Here is a 23,501-nt window from a genome sequence, read left to right on the forward strand (position 1 = left end):
CACTATATATAGTATATATGACAGCTAGATTACTTAGGAGACAGTGTGCAAGTTAGTAGCACAGTTGGTGGAGCCTAGCTATATATTATACTATGTAAAAAGGTTTAGGAACCACCAGTAATATTTTTGGAGCCCCAGTTTTCAATTCTTTTATTCTGTATATATGTTTATATTTAGGTGTATTAAAACGTGTATATAGAAGTATATACTATGTTTACCTACATATCATACCAACCTATAGGTTGTTAACAGAAAATGCTTAAGGCTCTTAACATGTGCAGCGAACAATAACAATGCTGTAGATATTTGTGAAAAGTGGGAGGAACGTACGCCTTTTTTCACACTCTGAAACACGCCAGCTGCTATGATAACATTTGGTGCACCTATATACGTGAATTCTCAGATTAACACTGTAGAGAAAAAACACTTAGATCCCCAAAGCTTTACGGAAAGGAAGACAAACGTTGAAACAAAAACATAATTGCTCATTCATTCTGTTAAAAACTATATAATAAATATAATCATACAAAAAAAATAGAGAAAAAAATATTCAAACAAAGGAACAGCTGAGTTACACTTAAGCCTTTGTTATCCTATGTTTCAACAAAGCAAAGCAGCCATAGGGTATTTATCTACAAGATACAAACACTATCTGGTAGGTCTTACCGTTTACATCCAGAGTGCATTATTTTTTCAGAGGGTTTAAGGAAAACACAAGCTCTCAAACTCCAGACCAGTCTGTAAGCAGCTCCTCTCTCCCTCTGCGTTTAAGAGGAAAGCCAGAAAAGTACAACTCACACTTTTCAAAATATGCAACCGTTATAAGCTAAAAACAGAATCTTGGATATATTTTTGTCTGCAAACTACACCCTCTACACACAGTCGTCCTTTTTTTTTTTTTTTTTCCACTGGTGGAAGAAAATGATGCAGAGTTAAACCAAAAGCAGTTTTCCACAGAGCACTTGAAGTGATTAGCCTGGATGGCCTGGCACATAATCTGTGAAGTCACCAGGGAGCAGAGCAGTGACTGAGTTTGTTGTTTGACCCGGCATTCCAAAATTACCATGCAGCTCCTTGAGGAAAGTGACTACTTCACTGTACTGAAGTTGCTGAATGAAAATTCCCTTCAAGGTATCCACTGCATCTTTTTTTTTTAAAAAAAAACTAATAAATACAATTATGCTTTGGTAGCAGTCCACGAAATGCTTGGCAATACACTCTTGTTCTAAGCAGCTAGTAGAACAGTCAAGTCTTTAAAACACCTCATTTTAAAACAGGGGCGGGGGGAAGCAGCTACACTAGCCAATAAAAAAAGAGAGCTTTTACAACCGGTCCTTGTAGTATTTTTATTACAAAATACAGAGTTCAGCAGCTAATAGGAATGTGATTAAAAACTTACTTTTTTTTCTGCTCCATAGTAAATCTGTGTGGAGTATTTTATAATATAATGGTGAATTGTTATAGAATATGAAAAAAAGTTAAAAAAAAAAGTAGAAAAATACACATCACTCTTTTTTATGTTTTGACAAACGTAGTCATGGAAACTGAATTTTTGTATGTTTGAAAAGTAGAAGGGGAACAATTTAAGAACAGGGAAGTATTTGTCAGAGAAGGGTTTTCTTCATGCAAAATGAATGTATTAACATCAGCACCATTCCAAAACTAAAATTAGTCACAAACTAAACTGTGTAACAGAGGTGACCACATTTTTTTAAATGAATATGATTATTTTTTTCCTTACGTGCAGGGTAAGTGAACAAGCTTTAGAATGTATTAACTGAAACAAAAAAACCTTCTTCTTAAGCAATCTGAGTCTATAGTTAGCAAGCTAACCTATACATGCGCATAGACACAAAACCATGTGCAGGCGTACCTCAGAGATATTGCAGGTACGGTTCCAGACCACCGCAAGAAATCGAATATATAGCAATAAAGTGACTCCCACAAATTTTCTTTGTTTTCCAGTGCATATAAAAATTATATTTACACCATACTATAATCTATTAGTGTCCAATAGCATTAGGTCTATAAAAAATTGTACATGCCGTAATTAAAAAATACTTTATTGATAAAAAAACAGTCATCTGAGCCTTGATAATCGTTTTGCTGGTGGTGTGTATATATACGTGTGTATTTATATGTTAATTCATGAGTATTTATGTTTTTATCTGTGTATATATGTTGGAAAAATGGAGCAAATATACTTGCTTGACACAGAGTTGCCACAAACCTTCAATTTGTAAAAAGAGCAATATCTATGAAGCGCAATAAAACAAGGTATGCCTGTATATTAAAATCAAAGAGCGAGGACAGGAATAATCCCCTTGCATAAAAGGGAAACACACTGTGTGTGTTCCAAATGGGGAATGGTTGAGGAACTGTTTGAATATTGAAAATAGGGCAACCAGAGAAGAAATACTGAGAAAATGAAGGGATAACAACAATCATACTTTTACACTGGGAAGAGGGCAGTGTGGCAACTACCTATTAATATTAGAGATTACATTTTGAGACCACTTACACTGTGGTTTCAAAACATTTCGGCTTTCTCTTTTTGTATTCTTCATATATTTGAATATATATAGGAACAATCATGTTATATAAAAAGTTGTGGTGCCTCCCTAGGGTTGCCACTCAGCTTGTATATTACCGGCACAAATATTTTTTTACAGTTCAAGTAAAGAATACATATAGAAATAAAGATGCTCTCATGGTGAAACATCTTCTAATTAAATTACTTTTAAAATCAGTCCTAGAAGCTTTAGTTCTTACTTTATGTTATATAAATACCCCTTAATGTATAATTATAATGTATTAAGCGCAAATGATGACCACATGTCATCATCCAGGGGGGAGGGGGTGTCGCTATTGGGAGCTCATTGCGTCCCCTGCACTTATTCGCATTTCTAGTGATCTAGGGCATTTCCGTAGTGATGTCACCAAACCCAGGAAGGAATACAAAAAAAACTTTTGCAACATAGATATTAATAAAGATTGAATCATATTAATAATAGGTGTTTTTATTTCTCTTTATTTATATATGGAAGTATTTTAATTTTAATAAAATGTTTAAACTATTACTTGCCACAGTGCCTGCCCTGCTTCAAAACAGTTTCTTTGCTGACGTTGCAATGGTCACAGCTAATATAAAGCCGTTCCGCAAAGTTCATTTGGCGCTCCCAACTGCAATCCAAGCGGGAGATCTTTCCTTGTGAGTCAGCAGCGTTGTAATTGAAGCCTGCAGAAAAGCTGCACACATGCGTTTATTCTTTTTGTCTGTCAAGGTACACAACACATTGAATGCAAGGCATAGAGCGAGTAGGTATACTGTATACTATACAAGTTTATAGTTTTCATTTGTTGTCCTGTAATGTTTTGAACACATAGGGGCATATTTGTTCCGTATGGAGTCTGATGCCTCTTGTTTCCGGCGAATCTTCAGAAACAGATGCGGCGGACAGAAATAAACCTGATCAAATACGATTGGGTTGATTGACACCCCCTGCTAGTGGCCGATTGGCCGCGAATCTGCAGGGGGCGGCATTGCACCAGCAGTTCACAAGAACTGCTGGTGCAATGGTAAATGTCAATAGCGTATGCTGTCTGCATTTATCGATGTGCGGCGAACATGATACGCTACTTCGTATCATGTTCGCTTGCACTATAATAAATATAACCAATATTTGTGATGCCTGTAGCCTTCACAGTGGAAATCATTCTATGCTTTTTTAGACTAGATACTAGTTTCCCAAACAAGTTTTGATATATCTAGGCCAATATCACTAAATGAAAATAAAATTCTTACAAGTATGACCTTCAAATTATTTGTATTACTATGTATATTTATGGTTACATTTATTTAACATTTTCCTCGGTTGCATTTGAACACTGGTATTTTAAAATAAAAGTTTTTTAAAAAAATTTACTTTTGGTTTTCAAAATGATTTTACTTCTTAGTAGCTTGTAATTATTTAGCAGTGGTTCCGACTTTTTTTTTATTTGCCAATATAAACCCAATGTAATACAAAGGTACAACATTAAAAAAGTGCATTGTAATAATAAGACAATAAGACAATGTTATACAACATACTGGTAAAAACAAAAATCAAGATTTAAAGGGACATTAAACTGCTGTGCACAACTACAAAAGGATAGTAACTACTCAGTATGTTGTTGCATTTCATCCTGTCCCCTGCAGCTCTTTTTACTGTTTTAATAGCTTAAATGTACCAGATACTTGTAATGCTTGTGGGATATTTCCCTATCAGTCTTCTTATCCCAGCGTCATGTGGAAGACAAGGAAATATCCCAGAACAAAGTGAGTTTAATAAATGAGGTAAGCAGTACTCACGGTAGACAGGGTAGTCCTTCACAGCAATAAGGGTAATGCAAAGAATGGTCAGAGACAAGCAAAGTCTGGCAACAGAAGGGCAATCCAGCAGTTAAGCAGTTCAGGGGTAAACCAGTAGAATGGTAGGAACAGACAGAGGTCAGCAACAATAAGGCAATCAGCAGTTCAGGGGTAAACCAGTAGAATGGTCAGGAACAGGCAGAGGTCAGCAACAATAAGGCAATCAGCAGTTCAGCAGTTCAGGGGTAAACCAGTAGAATGAACAGCAGAGGCATTTCAGGGGTAAACCAGTAGAATGGTCAGGAACAGGCAGAGGTCAGCAACAATAAGGCTATCAGCAGTTCAGGGGTAAACCAGTAGAATGGTCAGGAACAGACAGAGGTCAGCAACAATAAGGCTATCAGCAGTTCAGGGGTAAACCAGTAAAATGGTCAGGAACAGACAGAGGTCAGCAACAATAAGGCAATCAGCAGTTCAGGGGTAAACCAGTAGAATGGTAGGAACAGGCAGAGGTCAGCAACAATAAGACAATCAGCAGTTCAGGGGTAAACCAGTAGTATGGTCAGGAACAGGCAGAGGTCAGCAACAATAAGGCAATCAGCAGTTCAGGGGTTAAGCAATAGAGTAGTCTTGAAACAGACTTCTATCAGTCTTCTTATCCCGGCGTCAAGTGGAAGGATAAGGAAATATCCCAGAACAAAGTGAGTTTAATAAATGAGGTAAGCAGTACTCACGTAGACAGGGTAGTCCTTCACAGCAATAAGGGTAATGCAAAGAATGGTCAGAGACAAGCAAAGTCTGGCAACAGAAGGGCAATCCAGCAGTTAAGCAGTTCAGGGGTAAACAAGTAGAATGGTCAGGAACAGGCAGAGGTCAGCAACAATAAGGCTATCAGCAGTTCAGGGGTAAACCAGTAGAATGGTAGGAACAGACAGAGGTCAGCAACAATAAGGCAATCAGCAGTTCAGGGGTAAACCAGTAGAATGGTCAGGAACAGGCAGAGGTCAGCAACAATAAGGCAATCAGCAGTTCAGCAGTTCAGGGGTAAACCAGTAGAATGGTCAGGAACAGCAGAGGCATTTCAGGGGTAAACCAGTAGAATGGTCAGGAACAGGCAGAGGTCAGCAACAATAAGGCTATCAGCAGTTCAGGGGTAAACCAGTAGAATGGTCAGGAACAGACAGAGGTCAGCAACAATAAGGCAATCAGCAGTTCAGGGGTAAACCAGTAGAATGGTAGGAACAGGCAGAGGTCAGCAACAATAAGACAATCAGCAGTTCAGGGGTAAACCAGTAGAATGGTCAGGAACAGGCAGAGGTCAGCAACAATAAGGCAATCAGCAGTTCAGGGGTTAAGCAATAGAGTAGTCTTGAAACAGACTTCTATCAGTCTTCTTATCCCGGCGTCAAGTGGAAGGATAAGGAAATATCCCAGAACAAAGTGAGTTTAATAAATGAGGTAAGCAGTACTCACGTAGACAGGGTAGTCCTTCACAGCAATAAGGGTAATGCAAAGAATGGTCAGAGACAAGCAAAGTCTGGCAACAGAAGGGCAATCCAGCAGTTAAGCAGTTCAGGGGTAAACAAGTAGAATGGTCAGGAACAGGCAGAGGTCAGCAACAATAAGGCTATCAGCAGTTCAGGGGTAAACCAGTAGAATGGTAGGAACAGACAGAGGTCAGCAACAATAAGGCAATCAGCAGTTCAGGGGTAAACCAGTAGAATGGTCAGGAACAGGCAGAGGTCAGCAACAATAAGGCAATCAGCAGTTCAGCAGTTCAGGGGTAAACCAGTAGAATGGTCAGGAACAGCAGAGGTCAGCAACAATAAGGCAATCAGCAGTTCAGGGGTAAACCAGTAGAATGGTCAGGAACAGGCAGAGGTCAGCAACAATAAGGCTATCAGCAGTTCAGGGGTAAACCAGTAGAATGGTCAGGAACAGGCAGAGGTCAGCAACAATAAGGCTATCAGCAGTTCAGGGGTAAACCAGTAGAATGGTCAGGAACAGGCAGAGGTCAGCAACAATAAGGCAATCAGCAGTTCAGGGGTAAACCAGTAGAATGTTAGGAACAGGCAGAGGTCAGCAACAATAAGGCAATCAGCAGTTCAGGGGTAAACCAGTAGAATGGTCAGGAACAGGCAGAGGTCAGCAACAATAAGGCAATCAGCAGTTCAGGGGTTAAGCAATAGAGTAGTCTTGAAACAGACAGAGTTCAGTAACGATAAGGCAAACAGCAGTTCAGGTAGCAAATAAAAGCACCCAGGAGCACACACAGTAACACCTATACTTGGGCAAATTGCATGAAGTTAGAGGTACTCACTTACATAGGCGCAGGTTCGCGCCAAGAACATCAAACAGGAGAGCGGCATCAGAGGCCTCTGGCACCTTTAAGCTTTTAAAACAGGACAACTGATTTGAAAGGAGTTCCAGGAACAGGATTAAATGCAATAAAAAAACAGTGTTGGTTATGCAAAACTGGGGAATGGGCAATAAAAGGATTATCTATCTTTTTAAACAATAACAATGTTGGTGTAGACTGTCCCTTTAATTATAGGCTATAGAAAAGCTGTCTAAACATAGCAAGCAGAAGAAATTACACTCCCAGTGGGAGATTAGAAGAGATAAGTAATACAATGTTAATTTTCAATTGTTCTCTGTAAGGCCCCAATTCTAAAAATATCTCTGGGCTGGTGAGAGTCTATAAGAATGCTCACCAGTCCATTTATTTCCCTGATGGAATTATATAAAGCTATTATATAAAAGCTTTTTACACTGAAAACAGGGTGTCTCGCTATGGGTTGTATACTGCATTTTCGTATGAAAAGGAGATGCATTCATTACAAAAGTGTACAATAAAATTCAGAACTTAAAAATCTTACAAAAAGAATTGAACCATTCCAACAAAAATAGGGAAAGATTGTATTGTTAACGTGCATCAAAATTCATACGAAATTGTACACCAAAAATAGTTTTTTACCAAAAACATAACATTTGTAGGTAAATTACACAGGAATAAATCGTATTAACTAGGCACAGCGTTAATTTAGGTACACTGGACAAGCAAAAAAAGCAAGAAATTTGTACTTAAAAGAACAAAATACAAACTGTAATTGTTTTTCGTAAAATGGGCTGGACATGGGTGTATATAAAAATATCTCTCAAATCCCAGTGTAACTCTATAAACATTTTCGCATTACAGTTCTCACTGTTTTTTTTCCCGCCAGTTAAAATGTGGCAAATTTTCACCAAAATACTCAAAACACTAATTATTCTGGAAGGAAAACCTATGTATATGAAAATTACAGCAAATCTAAGCTACAGTGCACTGAAAACAGTGTACAGTAATTTGATTTGCATTAAGCGCAATATTCAAGTTTTAAAACACGCCGGCTTCCCCCTCTGAAGTTTACCCTCTGTTGCAAACTTTTACGTAGCAGAAAGCTCTCATTATTTGTATGGGAGACAGATCGCCACTCGCAGGGACTGCCCCTTTTTTAATAGATTTCCACGAGGGCTGCGCCTGCGAGTGGCGAGATAATATAAGCATGTGTGAGTACATAAAGTGATAAAATAAGAAAATCTGATTTCCCCATTTCATATACAAAATAAACCTAAGCAAGCAATTTCTCACACAATTTAGACCTTGCAGCTGGAATAATAATAATCAATCAGAAACACATTAATCGGAACACCGCCCCTTTAATGTTTTTAAGCAGACTAGCATCCTTTTAACTGCTGTTATTTTACAATAGCCAAACTCCACCCATCATTTGCCATATTTAGAAGAGCCAATCTGGGTTTTAGTCCACAGAAAATAAAGACTAACCACTGTCATAATGTTAGTTGGTACATTGTTTTGCAATTGTTATCTAATAAAGCCAATTAGGGACACATATGTATCAGGGTTAGACTTTAGAAGTCGAGAGAATGTATTTAAAATTGTCAGAATAAGAAATTGCTCAATTTTACAGTGCTAAATTACATGGAAATGGGGCAAATCTATACTAGAATTGCGTTTGTAATGTCCGTCGCTGTCGGCAGTTGAGGCACGCATCCTCAATGGAATGTTGGTAGATGGATTCCGAAAATGGCAGGGTGGTGAAAGAATCCACCGTAAACTGGAAAGAATCCAGCGTAAGCTGCATCTCGGCCATTTTCAGAATCCACCGGGATGCAGCGAAGGCAAATGGAGCATTACAAAAAAAAAAAACACCGCCCGCACAAAGTACAACAAAAAAAAGCCTGAACCGCCCACACAAAGTATTAAACCATACACCGCAAACCCACACATCGCAAAATAATAAAGTAATTAACCCCTTAATCCCTTATTCGTCAACCACCCACATCGCAATAAACCTAATTACCCTATTAACCCCTAAACCGCAAAAAACCCACATCGCAATAAACATAATTAACAGAATTTCAGTAGCTCTCATCCTATTGGCTGATTTGAACAGCCAATAGGATTTGAGTAGCTCTCATCCTATTGGCTGATTTGAATTTGAAGAATCAAATCAGCAAATAGGAATTCAAGGGACGCCATTTTTCATAGCGTACCTTGAATTCACTATGCAGTGTATGGCTGCGATCGTACGAAGAGGATCCTCCACGCTCCATGGCTTCGCGGTTGCCGGGCTTCAGTTCCAGGATCGCCGGGGCTTCAGTTCCAGGGTCGCCGTTCTTCAGCCCCGCGGTCATCGGTCTTCAACTATGCGTCAGATGTTCCTGGAAGAAGAAAGAAGAGGTCGCTGCTTGGAAGAAGACTTCACCGCATGGTACAGGACCTTCTCCGCCGGACTTCAGGAACAGTGAGTACCAACATGGGGGTTAGACTTAGGGTTTTTTTTTAAAGTTTTTTTTTATTTAGATTAGGGTGGACATTTTGTAAAAGTGTTAAATGCCCTTTTAAGGGCAATGCCCAACAAATGCCCTTTTCAGGGCAATGGGTAGTTTAGGTTTTTTAGTGTTAGGTTTTTTATTTAGTTTTATTTATCTTGGGGCAAATTAGGTATATATTTTTTTAAAATTTGATAATTTTGTTTTTTATTTTCTGTAATATTAGATTTTTTATTTTCTGTAATCTTAGCTTAATTTAAATTTAGGTTTAATTTTTTAATTTTGGGGGGTTAGACTTAGGGTTTTTTTTTTAAATATTTTTTTTTTTTAGATTAGGGATGGGCAGCAAAAGAGCTGAATGCCCATACAAATGCCCTTTTTCAGGGCAATGGATACTTATATTGGGGAGTTTGGTGGATGGGGGGGTTTTACTGTTAGGGGGGACTTAGAATTTTTGGTAACTGCAAAAGAGCCGTTTAACTTAGGGCAATGCCCTACAAAAAGCCCTTTTTAAGGCTTAATGGTAGTTCAGCATTAGATTAGGGGGGTATTTTTTTAGGGGGGGAGCCTTTTAATTTTCATAGGGATTATTTTTAAATTTTTTATTTTTGATAATTTGTTTATTTTTTTGTGTTGTAGTTAACAACACATAGACTTATCACAAGTTTAATAATAAAACAATTTTGCAGTGGTTTCATTACACATAACTTATACAGCTGTGGGCTTTTAAACCTCCTTATTTATTACAACCTCATATGTACATTTAAACACAACTTTATGAACTGCACAGTTAATTTAAAAAAATAAATAAAAATTAAGTACTCAAATATAAAAATTACAAGGAAGCAAATTTTCTTATGAGACAGTTCACAACCTTTTTGTAAGTTGTGTTAAAAAACATTCCAGTTTTAATTTGAATTTATATTTACAGCAGTTTTTGTGAAGATGTAGTGAAAAAATACCACAACTTTGTAAATAAGAATAAATAAAATTACAAAACACACAATGCATTGCAGAGATTTCCCTTGCTCAGCTTTCCATCAGGGGATTTTTATTAAAAATATGTGGGTGATGTTTTTTTCCCCTCTGTGCAGCTTGGTAATTTGTAAAGACATCTGTATAATAAATATTTATAAAGCACAGGTGTCTGGTCCAATCTGTAGAGCAAAATGGCTGCTGTACAATTAGTCAACGCAGCAGACCAAATAATTATCTGGCTTAATGAAACATAGATGATATGAATAATGACTACTGGGTATGTATAATTAATAGGAAGATGCAATAATCATGATACATGTCATTTCCCCTATACTTTACATCTTCATGTGGTTAATGTGTGTGTCTGTAGCTTACTTTACGCATTTTTTCAGGTAAAAAAGGTGAAAATTTAGTGGCAAACCATACAGATAAAAGACAATATTATATGCACACTCACTGAACCATAATAAATGCAAAGATAATTATGTACCAAAATATCTGAAGTTTATTAATTACAATGCATACTATTTCAGTAGGTTGCTTTGTTCCAGATCATCATCTGTGGATTGTATATTTTGCCCTTCAAGACTTGCTTATTCTACTTTCAGTATGTGTCAAAACATTCTACCAATTTTAAAACTGTATTTGCTAGGATACATTCCTCTTTTACGTTATATGAACACAATATGGCATCTTCCAAAGCTATTATGCTTCTGTTGTATAGCAAAGTTACAATATGTTTTGTTGTGCCTTTTTATAGATAATACACAAATATACTTTTCTAACTCTAAATCTTTCTTGGGGTAGACTATAGTTCCCTGAGTCCTAAAGTTTTTTTTTTTTCAAAAGAGTGATGCTTCAATTTTAAGGCAAATATATATTAATTTATGGGGTGTTTGAGTTTAATGTCCCTTGGGAGCTAGCTGAACACATCAAGTGAGCCAATCACAAGAGGAATAAATGCCCACCAATCAGTAGCTAGCTTACAGTAGTGCATTACTGCTCCTGAGACTACCTAGGTATGCTTTAAACATAGGATAAGAAGAGAACAATGCAAATTAGATAGAAGTAAATTGAAAAGTTATTTAAAAATGTGAATACTATCTGAATCACAAAAGTTTGATTTTTACTTTACTGTTTCTTTAAAGTGATGGTAAACTCTCCCCTTTTTAAGATCAGATCTGGAATGTAAGCGCTATTTTATATGAAGTTTAATTCATTAGCTGTAATGAAGAGGCAGTATAACATGCTTTTTAATATAGATATGAAATTCAAATACTGCATGCTCCTCCGCCCACTTCAAAAGTAAATTTTTCTGTGAGCTAACAGATTGAATTGTTGTCCAATCAGCACTCTCCCCATATGGCACTTTTGTTGTAGCTAGAGCATTGATTGGAGAGTAATTCAATCATTTAGATGACAGGAAAATTGACTTTTGAAGTGGGCGGTGTAACGTGGGGTATTTGAATTTCATATCTGTATTAAAAACTAAGTTATAGCGCATCTTCATTGCACATGATGAATAAAACGCCATCTAAAATAGCGCTTACATTCCAGATCTGATTTTAAAAAGGGGAGAGTTTACCATCACTTTAAACATGAGTGTTATAATGCAGCCCATCAATGTTTTATCTGGTAGCTATTTCCCCAAATTTTACATTTTTCCCTCATTAATTTTGCAACACCTTGACTAGGACTGCTTGGTATTATGATGAAGAATCTGGGTGTGATCCCACAATACAGTACTTCTCTACCTCCTCTTCCTATATACAACACAGAGGCCATATAAGGCCATTGGGGGTGTGGTCAGGAGCGTGGTCAAGGGGGCGTGGCAATTACCGGTCCTATTAAAGTAGTAGCTTTTATGTGTGTAATGTTTCGTGGATACTCTACCCTTCCTCAGTCAAACAAGTGAATCACACAGTTTAAATAAACCATAACACCACCCCCTAGTGAAAAAGGCACCATTATGTTGTCATTGCAAATAAATCATTAATCTAAATCTCAGATTCTAAATAATGCCAAACATCAAGCATAATTATCACTTTCATAATTATCAATTTCACAATTTAATATCTGCAGTGTAATATGTGTTTTATGTGTCTAATTAAGGAACAGAGCCAAATACTGATAAGGCATAAATACAACATTGAATGAAAGTAAAAAAGAAACACGTACCTGCTAAAGCTGTTTAAGAGGCTACTCTATACCATAATGCAGGAAGATTATAGCCAAAATGCTATCCTGCAGGAAGTAAAGTAAGATCCAGGCCAAAAATCCTGCCTGTCTGTACTTCCTAGTCATACCCATATGATTCCCCTAAACGTGTATCATCGGTGATGTCACCAGGGGTCGGGGGGGGGGGGGGTTATGTTAAATTCTTAGAAAAATAAACCAAGTAGTACTACAAAATAAAAAAACCTATGCTGCTCACTCAGCCTGTATTACTAAATGTAAACTTTAAAGGACACAAACGTTAAGCTAAGCAGGGCTGTATGTAACAAAGTACCAGCATCTAACTATACTGGAGAGCCACAGTCCAGTCATTTTGAATAATGTGTCCGGGTTTCAGGAAGTCTGAAACCCAGACACATGATTTGAAACCTGGAGGAGGCAACCCTACTGGGACAGAATGAACAACCGGGTGGGACACTGGGACAGCGCCTCCAAACCGGGACAATCCCAGTAAAAGTGGGACTTCTGGTAAGCCATACCAAAATGCTAACATTGTGGAAGATATTACTTTATTATTGTTTTCTGCAGTTAGCTCTTCTAAGACAATTTGATGTGTTTTTATCTGTAGGTTTGTGTCATATTCATGAGCATATGCAGTGACATTCATCTATCTAAAACAGCACTTCTCTAAAGGTTTATTAGCTTAAAGGGACACTCAAGTCAAACTTTAACTTTCATGATTCAATTAAAATCCTGCAGCCAATATAACTCACATTACGCTGCTTTCTGCTTATAGCATCTTACATTCGCCTATATGTTTGTATGCATTTGTTTTTCTATTGGGGTTATAAGTGTTCGTATTGTTTTGACAAAAGCTTGCCACCTTTTAGTTGGCGAGAAAAAACTGTGATATCTGCAGTGCGAAAATCTTTATAGAATTACGCTGGGATTAGTGAGACATTGTCATATACGCCCATGGAGCGCCCATGTACAGCCCATTTTACGAAAAAACAACAATTACGCTTTGCATTTTGTATTTATAAATTCAAATTTCTGTGTGATTTTTGCACATTCAGTGTACTACAATTACAATTTACGCTGTGAATATTTAATTTGATTTATTCCTGTGTAAATTAGATACTAATTTTACGTTTTTTTTAACATACGATTTTTGGTGAAGAATTTTATTACGATTTTTAATGCACCTTAACAATACAATTTTCCCCTGCTTATTTTTGTGTGAATTATTCTAAATATTTGTTTTGTATAATGTTTAAAAACAGAATTTATGTTTACCTGATAAATTTCTTTCTCCAACGGTGTGTCCGGTCCACGGCGTCATCCTTACTTGTGGGATATTCTCTTCCCCAACAGGAAATGGCAAAGAGCCCAGCAAAGCTGGTCACATGATCCCTCCTAGGCTCCGCCTACCCCAGTCATTCGACCGACGTTAAGGAGGAATAATAGCATAGGAGAAACCATATGGTACCGTGGTGACTGTAGTTAAAGAAAATAAATTATCAGACCTGATTAAAAAACCAGGGCGGGCCGTGGACCGGACACACCGTTGGAGAAAGAAATTTATCAGGTAAACATAAATTCTGTTTTCTCCAACATAGGTGTGTCCGGTCCACGGCGTCATCCTTACTTGTGGGAACCAATACCAAAGCTTTAGGACACGGATGAAGGGAGGGAGCAAATCAGGTCACCTAAATGGAAGGCACCACGGCTTGCAAAACCTTTCTCCCAAAAATAGCCTCAGAAGAAGCAAAAGTATCAAACTTGTAAAATTTGGTAAAAGTGTGCAGTGAAGACCAAGTCGCTGCCCTACATATCTGATCAACAGAAGCCTCGTTCTTGAAGGCCCATGTGGAAGCCACAGCCCTAGTGGAATGAGCTGTGATTCTTTCGGGAGGCTGCCGTCCGGCAGTCTCGTAAGCCAATCTGATGATGCTTTTAATCCAAAAAGAGAGAGAGGTAGAAGTTGCTTTTTGACCTCTCCTTTTACCTGAATAAACAACAAACAAGGAAGATGTTTGTCTAAAATCCTTTGTAGCATCTAAATAGAATTTTAGAGCGCGAACAACATCCAAATTGTGCAACAAGCGTTCCTTCTTTGAAACTGGTTTCGGACACAGAGAAGGTACGATAATCTCCTGGTTAATGTTTTTGTTAGAAACAACTTTTGGAAGAAAACCAGGTTTAGTACGTAAAACCACCTTATCTGCATGGAACACCAGATAAGGAGGAGAACACTGCAGAGCAGATAATTCTGAAACTCTTCTAGCAGAAGAAATTGCAACTAAAAACAAAACTTTCCAAGATAATAACTTAATATCAACGGAATGTAAGGGTTCAAACGGAACCCCCTGAAGAACTGAAAGAACTAAATTGAGACTCCAAGGAGGAGTCAAAGGTTTGTAAACAGGCTTGATTCTAACCAGAGCCTGAACAAAGGCTTGAACATCTGGCACAGCTGCCAGTTTTTTGTGAAGTAACACCGACAAGGCAGAAATCTGTCCCTTCAGGGAACTTGCCGATAATCCTTTTTCCAATCCTTCTTGAAGGAAGGATAGAATCCTAGGAATCTTAACCTTGTCCCAAGGGAATCCTTTAGATTCACACCAACAGATATATTTTTTCCAAATTTTGTGGTAAATCTTTCTAGTTACAGGCTTTCTGGCCTGAACAAGAGTATCGATAACAGAATCTGAGAAACCTCGCTTCGATAAAATCAAGCGTTCAATCTCCAAGCAGTCAGCTGGAGTGAAACCAGATTCGGATGTTCGAACGGACCCTGAACAAGAAGGTCTCGTCTCAAAGGTAGCTTCCAAGGTGGAGCCGATGACATATTCACCAGATCTGCATACCAAGTCCTGCGTGGCCACGCAGGAGCTATCAAGATCACCGACGCCCTCTCCTGATTGATCCTGGCTACCAGCCTGGGGATGAGAGGAAACGGCGGGAACACATAAGCTAGTTTGAAGGTCCAAGGTGCTACTAGTGCATCCACTAGAGCCGCCTTGGGATCCCTGGATCTGGACCCGTAGCAAGGAACTTTGAAGTTCTGACGAGAGGCCATCAGATCCATGTCTGGAATGCCCCATAGTTGAGTGACTTGGGCAAAGATTTCCGGATGGAGTTCCCACTCCCCCGGATGCAATGTCTGACGACTCAGAAAATCCGCTTCCCAATTTTCCACTCCCGGGATGTGGATAGCAGACAGGTGGCAGGAGTGAGACTCCGCCCATAGAATAATCTTGGTCACTTCTTCCATCGCTAGGGAACTCCTTGTTCCCCCCTGATGGTTGATGTACGCAACAGTCGTCATGTTGTCTGATTGAAACCGTATGAACTTGGTCCTTGCTAGCTGAGGCCAAGCCTTGAGAGCATTGAATATCGCTCTCAGTTCCAGAATATTTATCGGTAGAAGAGATTCTTCCCGAGACCAAAGACCCTGAGCTTTCAGGGATCCCCAGACCGCGCCCCAGCCCATCAGACTGGCGTCGGTCGTGACAATGACCCACTCTGGTCTGCGGAATGTCATCCCTCGTGACAGGTTGTCCAGGGACAGCCACCAACGGAGTGAGTCTCTGGTCCTCTGATTTACTTGTATCTTTGGAGACAAGTCTGTATAGTCCCCATTCCACTGACTGAGCATGCACAGTTGTAATGGTCTTAGATGAATGCGCGCAAAAGGAACTATGTCCATTGCCGCTACCATCAACCCGATCACTTCCATGCACTGAGCTACGGAAGGAAGAGGAACGGAATGAAGTATTCGACAAGAGTCCAGAAGTTTTGTCTTTCTGGCCTCTGTTAGAAAAATCCTCATTTCTGAGGAGTCTATAATTGTTCCCAAGAAGGGAACCCTTGTTGACGGGGATAGAGAACTCTTTTCCACGTTCACTTTCCAGCCGTGCGATCTGAGAAAGGCCAGGACGATGTCCGTGTGAGCCTTTGCTCGAGGGAGGGACGACGCTTGAATCAGAATGTCGTCCAGGTAAGGTACTACTGCAATGCCCCTTGGTCTTAGCACCGCTAGAAGGGACCCTAGTACCTTTGTGAAAATCCTTGGAGCAGTGGCTAATCCGAAAGGAAGCGCCACGAACTGGTAATGTTTGTCCAGGAATGCAAACCTTAGGAACCGATGATGTTCCTTGTGGATAGGAATATGTAGATACGCATCCTTTAAATCCACCGTGGTCATGAATTGACCTTCCTGGATGGAAGGAAGGATAGTTCGAATGGTTTCCATCTTGAACGATGGGACCTTGAGAAATTTGTTTAAGATCTTGAGATCTAGGATTGGTCTGAACGTTCCCTCTTTTTTGGGAACTATGAACAGATTGGAGTAGAACCCCATCCCTTGTTCTCTCAATGGAACAGGATGAATCACTCCCATTTTTAACAGGTCTTCTACACAATGTAAGAACGCCTGTCTTTTTATGTGGTCTGAAGACAACTGAGACCTGTGGAACCTCCCCCTTGGGGGAAGTCCCTTGAATTCCAGAAGATAACCCTGGGAGACTATTTCTAGCGCCCAAGGATCCAGAACATCTCTTGCCCAAGCCTGAGCGAAGAGAGAGAGTCTGCCCCCCACCAGATCCGGTCCCGGATCGGGGGCCGATATTTCATGCTGTCTTGGTAGCAGTGGCAGGTTTCTTGGCCTGCTTTCCCTTGTTCCAGCCTTGCATTGGTCTCCAAGCTGGCTTGGCCTGAGAAGTATTACCCTCTTGCTTAGAGGACGTAGCACCTTGGGCTGGTCCGTTTTTACGAAAGGGACGAAAATTAGGTCTATTTTTTGCCTTGAAAGGCCGATCCTGAGGAAGGGCATGGCCCTTACCCCCAGTGATATCAGAGATAATCTCTTTCAAGTCAGGACCAAACAGCGTTTTCCCCTTGAAAGGAATGTTTAGTAGCTTGTTCTTGGAAGACGCATCAGCCGACCAAGATTTCAACCAAAGCGCTCTGCGCGCCACAATAGCAAACCCAGAATTCTTAGCCGCTAACTTAGCCAATTGCAAAGAGGCGTCTAGAGTGAAAGAATTAGCCAATTTGAGAGCATTGACTCTGTCCATAATCTCCTCATAAGGAGGAGAGTCACTATCGAGCACCTTAATCAGTTCATCAAACCAGAAATATGCGGCTGTAGTGACAGGGACAATGCATGAAATGGGTTGTAGAAGGTAACCCTGCTGAACAAACATCTTTTTAAGCAAACCTTCTAATTTTTTATCCATAGGATCTTTGAAAGCACAACTATCCTCTATGGGAATAGTGGTGCGTTTGTTTAAAGTAGAAACCGCTCCCTCGACCTTGGGGACTGACTGCCATAAGTCCTTTCTGGGGTCGACCATAGGAAACAATTTTTTAAATATGGGGGGAGGGACGAAAGGAATACCGGGCCTTTCCCATTCTTTATTAACAATGTCCGCCACCCGCTTGGGTATAGGAAAAGCTTCTGGGAGCCCCGGCACCTCTAGGAACTTGTCCATTTTACATAGTTTCTCTGGGATGACCAAATTTTCACAATCATCCAGAGTGGATAATACCTCCTTAAGCAAAATGCGGAGATGTTCCAATTTAAATTTAAAAGTAATCACATCAGATTCAGCCTGCTGAGAAATGTTCCCTAAATCAGTAATTTCTCCCTCAGACAAAACCTCCCTGGCCCCCTCAGATTGGGTTAGGGGCCCTTCAGAGATATTAATATCAGCGTCGTCATGCACTTCAGTAACTAAAACAGAGCATCCACGCTTACGCTGACAAGGGTTCATTTTGGCTAAAATGTTTTTGACAGAATTATCCATTACAGCCGTTAATTGTTGCATAGTAAGGAGTATTGGCGCGCTAGATGTACTAGGGGCCTCCTGAGTGGGCAAGACTCGTGTAGACGAAGGAGGGAATGATGCAGTACCATGCTTACTCCCCTCACTTGAGGAATCATCTTGGGCATCATTGTCATTATCACATAAATCACATTTATTTAAATGAATAGGAATTCTGGCTTCCCCACATTCAGAACACAGTCTATCTGGTAGTTCAGACATGTTAAACAGGCATAAACTTGATAAGAAAGTACAAAAAACGTTTTGAAATAAAACCGTTACTGTCACTTTAAATTTTAAACTGAACACACTTTATTACTGCAATTGCGAAAAAAACATGAAGGAATTGTTCAAAATTCACCAAACTTTCACCACAGTGTCTTAAAGCCTTGAAAATATTGCACACCAATTTTGGAAGCTTTAACCCTTAAAATAACGGAACCGGAGCCGTTTTAAGCTTTAACCCCTTTACAGTCCCTGGTATCTGCTTTGCTGAGACCCAACCAAACCCAAAGGGGAATACGATACCAAATGACGCCTTCAGAAGTCTTTTATAAGTATCAGAGCTCCTCTCACATGCGACTGCATGCCATGCCTCTCAAAAACAAGTGCGCAACACCGGCGCGAAAATGAGACTCTGCCTATGCTTTGGGAAAGCCCCTAAAGAATAAGGTGTCTAAAACAGTGCCTGCCGATATTATTATATCAAAATACCCAGAATAAATGATTCCTCAAGGCTAAATAAGTGTTAATATCAATCGATTTAGCCCAAAAAAGGTCTACAGTCTAAATAAGCCCTTGTGAAGCCCTTATTTACAATCGTAATAAACATGGCTTACCGGATCCCATAGGGAAAATGACAGCTTCCAGCATTACATCGTCTTGTTAGAATGTGTCATACCTCAAGCAGCAAAGGACTGCAAACTGTTCCCCCAACTGAAGTTAATTGCTCTCAACAGTCCTGTGTGGAACAGCCATGGATTTTAGTTACGGTTGCTAAAATCATTTTCCTCATACAAACAGAATTCTTCATCTCTTTTCTGTTTCTGAGTAAATAGTACGTACCAGCACTATTTGAAAATAACAAACTCTTGATTGAATAATGAAAAACTACAGTTAAACACTAAAAAACTCTAAGCCATCTCCGTGGAGATGTTGCCTGTACAACGGCAAAGAGAATGACTGGGGTAGGCGGAGCCTAGGAGGGATCATGTGACCAGCTTTGCTGGGCTCTTTGCCATTTCCTGTTGGGGAAGAGAATATCCCACAAGTAAGGATGACGCCGTGGACCGGACACACCTATGTTGGAGAAATACGAATTTTGTTGTGCACATTTCATATGAAAATGCAGTATACGCCCCTTAGCGAGAAACCCTGTTTTCAGGGTAAAAAATGGCTTTAGATCATTCCACAAGGGAAATAGAAGGACTGGCGAGCATTCCTTAATAATCTCGCCAGCCCAGAGAGCTTTCAATCATCGAGCCCTAAGTGCTGTTGCATTCTCTTGTTATCATATATTTGTAGATTAAGCAAATCTACTGTATTTACTGGTCCTAATAACTGTCTAGTTTTATTATAATTTAGTTCTTAACATTTATTCATCCACTCACAGCAGAAAACAAACAGAAAACAAAGCTCAGTAAATTCTGAATCAATTGGACGCTCTGCTTTAAAAAATATATATTTATGTTTCTCATAAATTACTTTCCCTAATATATAAAAATTTGTTGGATATACACTCCACAAACCTCCCGGCTTATACTATATCATGGGAGAGGGAACTTGATATAACAGTCCCTTCAAAAGATTGGAATATAATATTTAAACAAATGGGCAAATCCCCCTCCTCTATGACCATAACAGAGACGAACATGAAAATTTGGTGCCGTTGGTATTTGCACCCCTGCAGGTTAGCTAAAATATATACACTGGTAGATCCCAATTGTTGGAGGGGTTGTGGTCAGAGTGGAACTTTGACCCACATTTGGTGGGATTGCACAATTCTCAAACCTTACTGGAGGGAGGTACACAGAGAAATAGAAAAAGTTTTAACATTAGAGATCCAATTTGACCCCCTGATTCTGTTATTTAATAAGCCCCCTAAACTTAAATGCAAATATAAATTGATGCTGTTATACATAATGTTAAGTGGGGCTAAACAATTAATCCCCTGTCTCTGGAAACAAACCCAGATTCCCACAATACAAAGTTGGAAACAAAATGAATCACGGCTCGTAGTGTTAGAGAAATATCATTATCAGAAATCCGGTCGCCTAGACTTTTATCAAGCTATGCTTCTGTTTTGGGGGGAATACATTCACTCACAATAGTCCTCTTGCCATTGGATGGCCTATTAGCTAAGTTCATGAGTTTCAATCATACACCCTCTGACCACGTGGCCTGTTCTGATCACATGATAAATCTGAGATAATATAATGGTAATGTACCCTCATTCATCTTAATTTTACTTGTTCAACCTCTATTGGTTTTTGTTATGTTTTAGACTCCTTTTTATATATACAATGCTCTATACAAAGCAAATGAGAGGAAAAGGCAACGAGAATACAGTAGTAAAGTTTCCTATTGTAAAATGGTAGTAATGAGATCTTAATATGAACACTGTTGTGTATGTTACACATCACTTGAAATAGGCATCTGGACTACTTGAAGAAATATTAATACCATTTCCTCTCATTGTTTAAAATCACAAATGCATGATGAGTATTGTATAGTAATGCTTCTTTTTCTTTTTGCTTATGTATCTTTACTCATAATCACTAATAAAGCTCTTTTGAAAAAAATAAAAATAATAATATATATATATATATATATATATATATATATATATATTTATGTTTCTATATGGAGTCTGGATTAATTTAAAGGGGTACTGTAATGAAAAAGATCTCATCCATATGAAAGACCAGATTCATTAACTTTTTGTTATGCAAAATGTCAAGTAAAAGTTCTAAAATGAAATTAAAACTAATACAACTCTAACATTTGTGTACTTTCTACTAAAACTAATTTTCTGACAGGTGCAGGTGCTTCCTGTTAATAGTCACTGCTCACTGAGCATTAGCAGGAAGTGAACAACTGATACTGGTATATTACGTTAAACTTAAAGTTAAGCAGCTTTTGGGTTTTTTGTTTTTCAGGCAAAGAATTACATTTAAATGCTGTTCCTTCAAATAAATGAAGTACAGTGTTCCTTAAAGGGACAGTATACACTCATTTTCATATAACTGCATGTATAATAGACACTACTATAAAGCATAAGATGCACAGATACTGATATAAAAATCCAGTATAAAATGGTTTAAAAACTTATTTAGAAGCTCTCAGTTTAGCTCTGTTGAAAAGGTAGCTGGAAAGCCCACTGCAAGTGGGAAATAAGACACCCCCCCCCCCTTTTTTTTGCATATGAAAACATGAAAAGACCCTTTACACAAACAGGAGCAAGCTGGAGAAGGTAGCTGACAGTATTCTCATAAAACATTGGGGCTTGGTTGGGAGTCTGAAAATCAGAGCAATGGTATTTAAAAATATGTAAAATTAACATTTAAAAAAAAAAACACTTTATGGGCTATATAAATAGATCCTCTACAAAACATTTATGCAAAGAAAAAAATGAGTGTATAATGTCCCTTTAAAGCATACCCCCCAACTGTCCCGATTTTCACGGGACAGTCTCGATTTTAGGGGTCTGTCCCCCTGTCCCAGGTTGCTAGCCATCTGTCCCAATTTGCCCCATGCATTAAAAAAAATAATTAAATTCTATTGGGCCCATACTCAGAAGCAGCTGGCTTTGCTCTCATATGGTTAGATACCTGTAAGATTCCCTGTGGAAAAGGAAAGGTGTGTTGGTTAAGAAGGCTGTATACACTCTGACCAAGGGTAATGGTGACCTCTCTAACCTATCTTTGGTCGTGATGATGTCTAACCCTTGATGATAATACTAGCATGCCTTCAGTTTTATACAATGAGCAGTGCTAATACCAGGGTAACGAACAGTGGCAGCCGCAGACTGCCAGCTAATGTGCTTGGCAACCCCAGGACCCCAATCAATGATTTACAGATACCCATATATGATGTAGTGTGTGTGTCTATCTGTATCTATATATATAAGTTTATGCTATGTAGTGTGTGTGTGTCTGAATGTATAAATGTAAGCTACATAGTGTGTATGTGTATCTGCATATATAAGTGTGTATCTGCATGTATAAGTGTATGCTATGTAGTGTCTGTGTATCTGCATGTATAAGTGTATGCTGCATGTATAAGTGTATGCTATGTAATGTGTGTGTGTGTATCTGCATGTATAAGTGTATACTATGTAGTGTCTGTGTATCTGCATGTATAAGTGTATGCTGCATGTATAAGTGTATGCTATGTAATGTGTGTGTGTGTATCTGCATGTATAAGTGTATACTATGTAGTGTCTGTGTATCTGCATGTATAAGTGTATGCTGCATGTATAAGTGTATGCTATGTAATGTGTGTGTGTGTATCTGCATGTATAAGTGTATACTATGTAGTGTGTGTGTATCTTCATGTGTAATTGTATGCTATGTAGTGTGTGTGTATCTGCATGTATAAGTGTATACTATGTAGTGTCTGTGTATCTGCATGTATAAGTGTATGCTGCATGTATAAGTGTATGCTATGTAATGTGTGTGTGTGTATCTGCATGTATAAGTGTATACTATGTAGTGTCTGTGTATCTGCCTGTATAAGTGTATGCTATGCAGTGTGTGTGTATCTGCATGTGTAAGTGTATGCTATGTAATGTGTGTGTATCTGCATGTATAAGTGTATGTGTATCTGCATGTGTAAGTGTATGCTATGTAGTGTGCTACTGTGCATTTTTGCTGACTTTAAAGGCCGGAATCTAGAATATTAATGGGGAATGCAGAGAGCAGTTTTATAGAATTTATTATTAAATGTCCAAATAAGATAAAAATATTTAGCGATGTCTCTGCAAAGGTTAATAAAATACATAGCTCACATGGCCATACCAGTGGTTTGAGCTTGTGTTTGATTTGCTGCCTAAGTGTATTAAAAATTTTTAAATTAAAATTTTTGCCGGTGGGGGGGGGGGGTGTCCCTCTTTTGAATTTTGAAATGTTGGGAGGTATGCTTTAAAGGGACAGTCTACACCACAATTGTTTTTGTTTAAAAAGATAGATAATGCCTTTACTACCCATTTCCCAGCTTTGTACGACCAACATTGTTATATTAATATACTTTATAACATTTAAACCTCTACATTTCTGCCTGTTTCTAAACCACTACAGACAGCCTCTTATCACATGCTTTTTATTTGCTTT

General features: G+C 38.8%; 1 protein-coding gene across 4 annotated transcripts in view; it reads right to left on the reverse strand.

Annotated features, from left to right (window-relative positions):
* TIAM2 (TIAM Rac1 associated GEF 2) overlaps nt 1-23,501 on the reverse strand; it is a 645,041-nt gene that overhangs the window by 362,808 nt on the left and 258,732 nt on the right. The window contains exon 1 of one of the 4 annotated variants that reach the window (XM_053710966.1): nt 667-1,215. The exons of the other annotated variants lie outside the window; for them this stretch is intronic. The gene's annotated coding sequence lies outside the window, so the exon portion shown is untranslated. Of the gene's footprint in view, nt 1-666; nt 1,216-23,501 lie in introns of those variants that run through there. 4 annotated transcript variants of the gene reach the window in all.

The sequence above is a fragment of the Bombina bombina genome, chromosome 4, assembly GCF_027579735.1.
Source record: "Bombina bombina isolate aBomBom1 chromosome 4, aBomBom1.pri, whole genome shotgun sequence".
Taxonomy (NCBI): Eukaryota; Metazoa; Chordata; class Amphibia; order Anura; family Bombinatoridae; genus Bombina; species Bombina bombina.